Consider the following 8,152-nt stretch of genomic DNA (forward strand, 5'->3'; position numbering starts at 1 on the left):
ATGCGATGTGATGGTAGGGAAAGGAGTCAACACGGATGTCCCGGAGGATTTGCTGGAGGACATTTCGCTTTCGCGCCTTTTCTTAAAAAGGGAGGAAGCGTACAAATGAAGTGAAGCTTCGAGAAGCGGGTAAAGGAAACAAAAAAGAACCGTTGAAGTATTTTCATAGATGAATAGGGCCATCTGGAGTAAGCGACTCGCTTTAAGTGTCTTTTTTTTCGGTATCTTTGTAGTAGGCATACTTTGAAAGCGTATATCCACGCCCGTAATGCTGCCGTTCGGAAATATTCAACAAAATATTGTTTTGTTAAGTGCAGATGTCTCTATGGGACAGACGAAGGAAAATCAGACAAAGATAGCGCAGGGCAGTGCAACCTTCCCTATTTTTATTTTGCTGTACTCTCAATATTAAGACGAATGGGATCCTATTTTGACACTGTTCACAAAGTGGGCATGTCCAGATGGGGTGTGGCTCAAACTTTTCGCGCTCCGATCAACCACTGAATGCAAAGGCCATTGTCACGAATCGAATTGGTCTTGTTTGAACTCCCATCGCCATTGAATCAGACAGCCGCCGGTTTCTGCTTTCGAATGTTTTAGAGCGAATCAGGAATACACCACGAGTCTTCTAATATTAATTCTACCTCTACAAATGTTCAGCTCCACTACATGGCAACATACAATGAATAAATAAGACCTAGAAATGGAATTTCGGCTCACACCATAATTCACCGCAATCTGTTTTTCGCAAAGCGCATATGTGCGAACCCTACTTGCGGTTTAATGACTCTCTGACAGTGCGTTTGCGACGCGACGAACCCCGTAAATTTCAAATCTGCTGAGTAGTATAGCATGCTTAACCTAATCAAGGTGAGAAATTTAAAAAAAATCCAGCAGTAAGAAGCCCATTTTCAAAATTAATAACTAATCAATTCCAATTCCTAACAGTATGGATAGATTTCATTTACCAGGAAGAAAACCATTCGGTTCTTTACAAATTAAAATCTTGGCTGAAAGGGGTTGTTTACGTGCCTAAAATGTTTATGCTCAGCTACATTAAAAAGCAGTGGCGATAATGAAGTTTGACTTTTTGTTCCTTCCCTTTGCACAACAAGATAACAAGCGTAATCTTTAGATCCCCAGGCTGTCGAAATTATTCCGGAGCCCTCCACTACGGCACCTCTTTCTTCCTTTCTTCTCTCAGTCCCTCCTCTATTCTTTCTTTTACGGCGCGGTTCAGGTGTCCGGCCGAGAGGTGAGACCGATACTGCGCCATTCCTTTCCCCAAAAACCATTAAAGAAATTTCCAGCGGCTTTGTTATCCCGCTTATGAAGTCAGGCATACTCCATTGGCTAGAACACAGCGAAGTCAAAATTCTGCATTGGCTAGAACACAACGAAATGAAAATTCAGGACACTGCGATAATATTTTTTTCGTTTCACAGTTCATATCCCAATCTTTTTTTCTCTGTCAGCTCAGAGATGACACAAAACTTGTAAGACAGGATTCCACCATACTCTAAGGACGATACGACGGTATGGGGTACGTTACAGTCTTGAGTGAGCGAGCACATTTGTATTTGTTTTAGTGCCTCTTCGCCCTAATGGGAAGAAAAATTAGCCGCCCCCGGCAGGCATCGAACCTCCCACCTTTCGGTAAACACCCGAACGCGCTAGCTGATTTCGCCATGGAGGCAGGGCTTGTAGGTTGAGCGCAAAAGAAGGGTCTTTATCACGAGTTTGAAATTGTGTCATATTCCCAACAGTGTTTTGTTGATTGTATTGAGCATTATGTTTCCTATTCTTCTAATTATATCAGAAAATATTGCTTGGTTCAGATAGGAGTTCACTGCCAAACGACCGCTTCAATTGAGTGCTGCAAAGGAAGAAGGTTAACAATTGTGTTCAACAGCAAATTATTTATTTCTTTAGCAGACTAAACTTGCCCTACGTGTACGGCCGAAGAAGGTGGCTCGGGATCGCAACCGGTCCTGCAGCAAGATCATTCTTCATAGGATCATTTCTATAGGATGATCGCCGAGTCGCAAGTCGCGATTTCGGAACACACTCATCCACGATGAGGAGTTGAGGGTCTCCGCCTGAGCGCGAAGCTGGCTACGGAACTTTAAGGGTTTTGACCCGGGTTCCTGCCATTGATGACCGTTCCCTCAGGCTTATTAACCTGTTGGGAGGGCGGAGGCCCAGTCTGAGTGGTTGAGTGTGAATTTTTTAAAATAAAAGAACAGAATAATTCTAAATATGGGGAGTACGCTCTCAAAAGTACAAAGGATGAGTTGTGCTGGCGTAAGCTCTAAAATTCTTTTTCCGCACTGCAAACTCTTAAGTTTGCATGCCTCATAGAATCTTCAATATGTCAAATGTCCCGCCTAAGTAAAAAATTAGCTGCGGTAGCTGCAGTGTATCGGATAAGTAGACGCGGCTTGGCCTCTAAGGCTGAGTGCGTTTCGCACACTGGATAGATAACGCGCCTACCCTGACAGGTAACGGTTAAATTAATGGTTGATCGCGAGAGGTTCGTCACCCAATGAACGCTGCGGCTTAGGGGCTTAGCTCGGCTATGCTTTTTTTTCATGTTTTTTGTTTTTATAATTTGCCGGTTTGATTTAAATACCACGAAAAATGACAATGTACTCGACACGTTCACCGAACAAAAAGCTGAAGCGGTGTTTTTAAACTCATTTTATAAGGTAACGAAGCGCATGTCACCTTAACTTGAAAAGCTGAAATTTCGCATAATTATTTTCTATTTTCCAAATTAGGCGGCCTTTCGAAATACTCTCAGGAGCGCCACACGACAAGAAACAATATGTCGTTAGCTACAACCAGCCGCAGTGAGCCACTTTTTTTTAGGTCGTTGTTTGAAGTTAAGTGAAATCCCGTTTATATACGCAGAATTAATATTATTGAGGACATTCTAAAAAATCAACTTACTAGCTTGTTTTTATCTTTAATTCTTCGTTATTAATTAAGAGCGGTTAGTGAATGTGAAGCCCTACAAGTCGAAATTCATTTACCGAAGCCGGGAAACAATGAAAGCGTTAAAACTAATAAAATAAAACATCCCCACCACGCGATCAGTTGACCGCCATAGTGCTTCACGTGTAGTTCCAATTTCTCGGAGGAGAGAAGCGGAAGGGGAGGCCTCGACCGCATACACTTTCGGTCGCTGCGCATGCGCCACGAGACCAGAAATCGATCTCACTTGTATTCCAACCTCCTAGAAAGGCAATGGAAAAAATTGGCAGTGGGTTAACTTGGCTAGACTTGGAATTCAGTGAAAAGAAAGGACACTTCTTGGGCGTCTGAGGCTCGTCCATGGCAGTTCCGCTACATGCTCGCGGCAGCCGTTCTATATACACCCAAAATACCACGTGGCTGTGACGTGGTATTACATGGTCTTAGGACACCCCCATTGGATGTCATCACGTGGCTTCACAGCACCCCATCGAATGTTTTCAAGGTCAAAGGTCAACCCAAAGGTCTCCCAATGTCAAAGGTCAAAGGTTAACTAAAAGTCATGGGTCAGGATCAGGGGTCAACGGTTCGACACCACAACTGTACCACATATTGGCATACACGGCTAACGGTGTTGGGCTGAAGGTCGTCCAAGGTCATTCTCCAGCCTACGCCATGAATGCTTTACCTAGCGCAGTGAAGCTTTTCACTTTAAAAAGGAGTGCTCTCCAAACGGCCGAGACAAACTGGTATAGATCATCACACAATGCGTTGCATATGGGCTGAACAAACAGTGACAATAGGAACCGAGAGGGGGAGCGTCTTCGAATATGGAAGACAGGAGATGATCACTTTTATCCAAACAAGCTTGCACTTCGTACTTTCCTTAATGTTTCCCTAGATACGCGTACTGGCGTAACCAAACAAGACATCGTGTGGTCATTAGGGAGTTTTAGAATAAGGGGAATCCTATCGATCGGGTTAGGGATATAGCGGGTACCCAGTGCTCATGCGCAGAACAAAAGCATTCCTAGGGTTGTTGTGCGCATGGGCACAGGCACCCCACTATTCCCCAATTATCTTAAATCATCAGTTTCCGCTATCCTAAATTTCCCTATTTAGGGGCGAACACCTAGGAGCGGTTTCTGTGGTTAAGTTAGGCCACGTGACGAAGAAAGGGAACGTTGGGTAAAGGAACGACGTCGCATGCGGGAGGATGACATGATTGGAAACAGGGAGAGAGGAAGAGGATCAGGTACTGCCTTTGCCAAAATAACCAAATTACAAGGTTTGTATCACACCCGTGCACTTCTAAACTCCAAAAGGTCTCCAAAGGTAAGGGCACAGGTTCTCCTTACCTTAGATAGATTTAGAGCTTAATGGGACCAAAGTGCTTCTGTACACGGCTGACAAACGAACCCGACTGCTTGGTTAATTTTGTCAAAAGCGGTACATATCGTGCATGGTCTATAACCCATTTCAACAAATGCTCTTTGGGCGTCTGTATAATTCTCGCTGGATTCTTGTGTGTCCCATGGCTTTCATGGTTTTCCGACTGCATTACCTTCCAAGGCAAACTACAAAGCAGACAAGCGGTCCGATTCGAAATTCGAGTCGTAGCGAGCAATACGATCTAAAAATACACACACACACACACGAAAAAGTTCAGCATACAGCAAACTTTGTTGCTGCTACAGAGGCCGAAAATGTTGCCCTACCAAAAGAGGTAGTAACACACGGTCTGCTCCGAGACAAATACATCTTGCGCATACTCTGTTTCCCTCCAACACTATTCTTTCCTATTGTCCTCTCTCCATTTCTTTCTCTGCTTCCCAGAGTGGCGCCCAGGCTGTGCTCTTTGCTATGTCCTCTCGCTATTCGCGTCCTTGCTTAGAGCTATAAACGCTTTTCTGCCCGCATAGGCCGTTCAATCCGCAATCATCCTATCAATCACGCCTTCACTTCCATTAAGTTAGGCGCCGGACAGAAAATACGCGAACATCGTCCTTCGACATTTCATCAATTCCGGCTGTGGGTCATGCCCCGCGCGATGGTCATTTTTATTGTGCCCGAGAAAAGAGAAAATGGAGGAGTCCGCCCGTTGGCGGGGTTCTGCTGACAGTCTGACGTACACTGCAGTGACGTTTTGCTTTTTGAAGACATGTTTAGGGGGACAGAAAGATGGCGTCCAACTTCACTGTCGCCCACGTATTTCTTCTCGCGTTATAGAGCGTTAATAGAGGATAACAATTTGCATTACACTGCTGGTGAATTGAAACCGACATGTATAAAAAATTGACCACGTAATAGCTTCAATGAAGTTAGTCAAATGTTTAGTTAATTCTCCAGTGTGGAGTAGATTTGCTATAAGGGAGTAATATGGGGCGGTGATCTGTTGATGTACTGCATCTTTCTTTTAATTATTAAATTCTGCTACATTTCTGGCTTTCCTTTGTGAATGGCTTAGAGAAAACCAATTTTGACCAGTTTCTGTTATGTTGTCGCTTTTACCCTAAATGCTATGTACTGAATTCTCGCATGTCTGATTGTACATTGTAGCTTTGCATTGTGTTTTAAGTTGTTCAACAATTCAACTCCTGTACTGGCATCAGCTTACAGTAAGAATGAAGGAAGGAGTGAATAAATAAATAAATAAATAAATAAATAAATAAATAAATAAATAAATACTTATTGGCATCCACCGAAGCACAGCCATGGGGCTGCAAACGAAAGCTTTGTAGCCGTTTTGCTGCGCTTGGGTGGATTCCAATTAGTATAATTACTCCCTTATTTCAGTGAGGTTACTTTCAGTGGACACAGAGAATTCAAAGCCTTGGAAAAAGAAATTACGAAATTACAACCCACCCACTCACCGTTTTTACAAACTATGGTGACATCAAGCGTTCCTTTCTCTAATGGTCTCTGAGCCTTGACAACCGCGGAGTTCCTGTTTACCATCATGGAGTCCCCAATACACTTGATGTCATCATAAATGTGGATGAGTTATGTCTGTGAGTTTCAACGAAATCATGAGAAAAATACGTCAGTCTTAACTTTGAAGTTCCCGGCAAACCATACGTTTATTTTCTGGTGTATAAACGGTGGTGATGCAACAGAAGACAAAGTATTCGACTCCTAAAAATTTGATGACGCTTTCCTGAGTTTCGCATTGAGAACAGCACCAACTGGCCGCTCGATCGGTATTGATCCAATCAGTTGCACAAAATGAAACAAAAACGTTCCTGTTAAAAGAAATAACATTCCTGTGTTTTTTGACAGCAGTCTAGATACCGAAAGCACACAAATAAGAGGTGGGCATAAAACCCATTAGGCTAATGTGTCAAAGAAGACATTCGCTAACAAATTGTACGGCATCGCTGAGAACTAAGAAGCAGCCGAGGATAATAGCGAGGCAGATAGCGGACAGCTTTTTGCTATCTTAAATTGTAACTCTATAGTCATGGAAGCTAAACTCCATTGGATCATTTATATCAGTAAAGAACTCTATAACCATATAGCAATGAAAAGGACGTTGTAGACGGAGCTTTATTCGTTCCTTCTATTGAGAGACATAGACATGATTATATTACATGTACGAAAAGCTGGCGGTTAAGTAACTACAGACCCCTAATTTCAGTCGTGTGTTTCCTTCTCTATGACGGCGCATAAGAAATAAGAATACGAGGATATTCACGAGGATATGACCTCGTGATATTCGCTTACGACCGCTAAATTCTTTTATAATTCAACTTTATCTCGACGCTTTTTCGGTTTCAACAACCGAATGACGGCCTGTACGTGTAAAACAGTGAACACTGCCATATAATCGCTGATCGTCGTTTCGTCGTCATTTAAGCTGCCTCCGTCCGTCCGTCCGTCCGTCCGTCCGTCCGTCCGTCCGTCCGTCCGTCCGTCCGTCCGTCCGTCCGTCCGTCTCCGTCCGTCCGTCCGTCCGTCCGTCCGTCCGTCCGTCCGTCCGTCCGTCCGTCCGTCCGTCCGTCCGTCCGTCTGTCTGTCTGTCTGTCTGTCTGTCTGTCTGTCTGTCTGTCTGTCTGTCTGTCTGTCTGTCTGTCTGTCTGTCTGTCTGTCTGTCTGTCTGTCTGTCTGTCTGTCTGTCTGTCTGTCTGTCTGTCTGTCTGTCTGTCTGTCTGTCTGTCTGTCTGTCTGTCTGTCTGTCTGTCTGTCTGTCTGTCTGTCTGTCTGTCTGTCTGTCTGTCTGTCTGTCTGTCTGTCTGTCTGTCTGTCTGTCTGTCTGTCTGTCTGTCTGTCTGTCTGTCTGTCTGTCTGTCTGTCTGTCTGTCTGTCTGTCTGTCTGTCTGTCTGTCTGTCTGTCTGTCTGTCTGTCTGTCTGTCTGTCTGTCTGTCTGTCTGTCTGTCTGTCTGTCTGTCTGTCTGTCTGTCTGTCTGTCTGTCTGTCTGTCTGTCTGTCTGTCTGTCTGTCTGTCTGTCTGTCTGTCTGTCTGTCTGTCTGTCTGTCTGTCTGTCTGTCTGTCTGTCTGTCTGTCTGTCTGTCTGTCTGTCTGTCTGTCTGTCTGTCTGTCTGTCTGTCTGTCTGTCTGTCTGTCTGTCTGTCTGTTGCTGCCAGAAAGAAAAGTAAAGGAAAGTGCACAGGCCTGCTCACTGGCTCAAACAGAGCCACAATCGCTACCACGTGCAGGTAGTAGGAGAGTTGAAAGATGGGATAGAAAGACAGGATAGTAAAGACGCGCTAAAGACAAGGCCGATCCCGGAGGTAGTGCAATACCGGGCCAACCGGTGGCGGGAGTGAAGCATCCTTCAAACTATCCGCCACATTTCCAAAAATAAGTCCAATTGGACCCGTAACAGATACTCTACGGGGTCCGGACATTTCAGCTCTTGAAGTAGATTGGATCGAACATTTTAGTGAATTAAACTGTGTATCAGCGATTATATAGTGAAATACTGTGTATCAGCGATTATATAGTGAAAGCTACCGTGAAAGTTATCGTTTGGATGTAGAAACCGAAACATAAGGAGAATGAAGAGGCGGTTAGCTCACGCGTAGACGATGTATATTTTTTTAGCCAACGGTACTAAGTACCGCTAACCGAATATTATGCACACCGAACACGCTGTTCTCAATCGTTGGTGGCAAACGGTAGTTTAGGAAACAATTGAAAAAAAGAAACAGTTGAGAAGAAAACTTCTAGTAAAC

The 8,152-nt window shown here is 44.2% G+C and overlaps 1 non-coding gene and 1 pseudogene across 1 annotated transcript; one reads left to right on the forward strand and one right to left on the reverse strand.

The window, feature by feature from the left end:
• Window positions 1–1,998: 1,998 nt before the first annotated feature.
• LOC144105765 (small nucleolar RNA U3) lies at window positions 1,999–2,215 on the forward strand. The gene has a single exon (XR_013308889.1). It is a non-coding gene; the product is annotated as a small nucleolar RNA U3 (small nucleolar RNA).
• A 5,471-nt stretch (window positions 2,216–7,686) lies between these two features.
• Window positions 7,687–7,843, reverse strand: LOC144105834 (U2 spliceosomal RNA; annotated as a pseudogene).
• Window positions 7,844–8,152: the final 309 nt, after the last annotated feature.

This window comes from Amblyomma americanum, chromosome 9 (genome assembly GCF_052857255.1).
Source record: "Amblyomma americanum isolate KBUSLIRL-KWMA chromosome 9, ASM5285725v1, whole genome shotgun sequence".
NCBI lineage: Eukaryota > Metazoa > Arthropoda > Arachnida > Ixodida > Ixodidae > Amblyomma > Amblyomma americanum.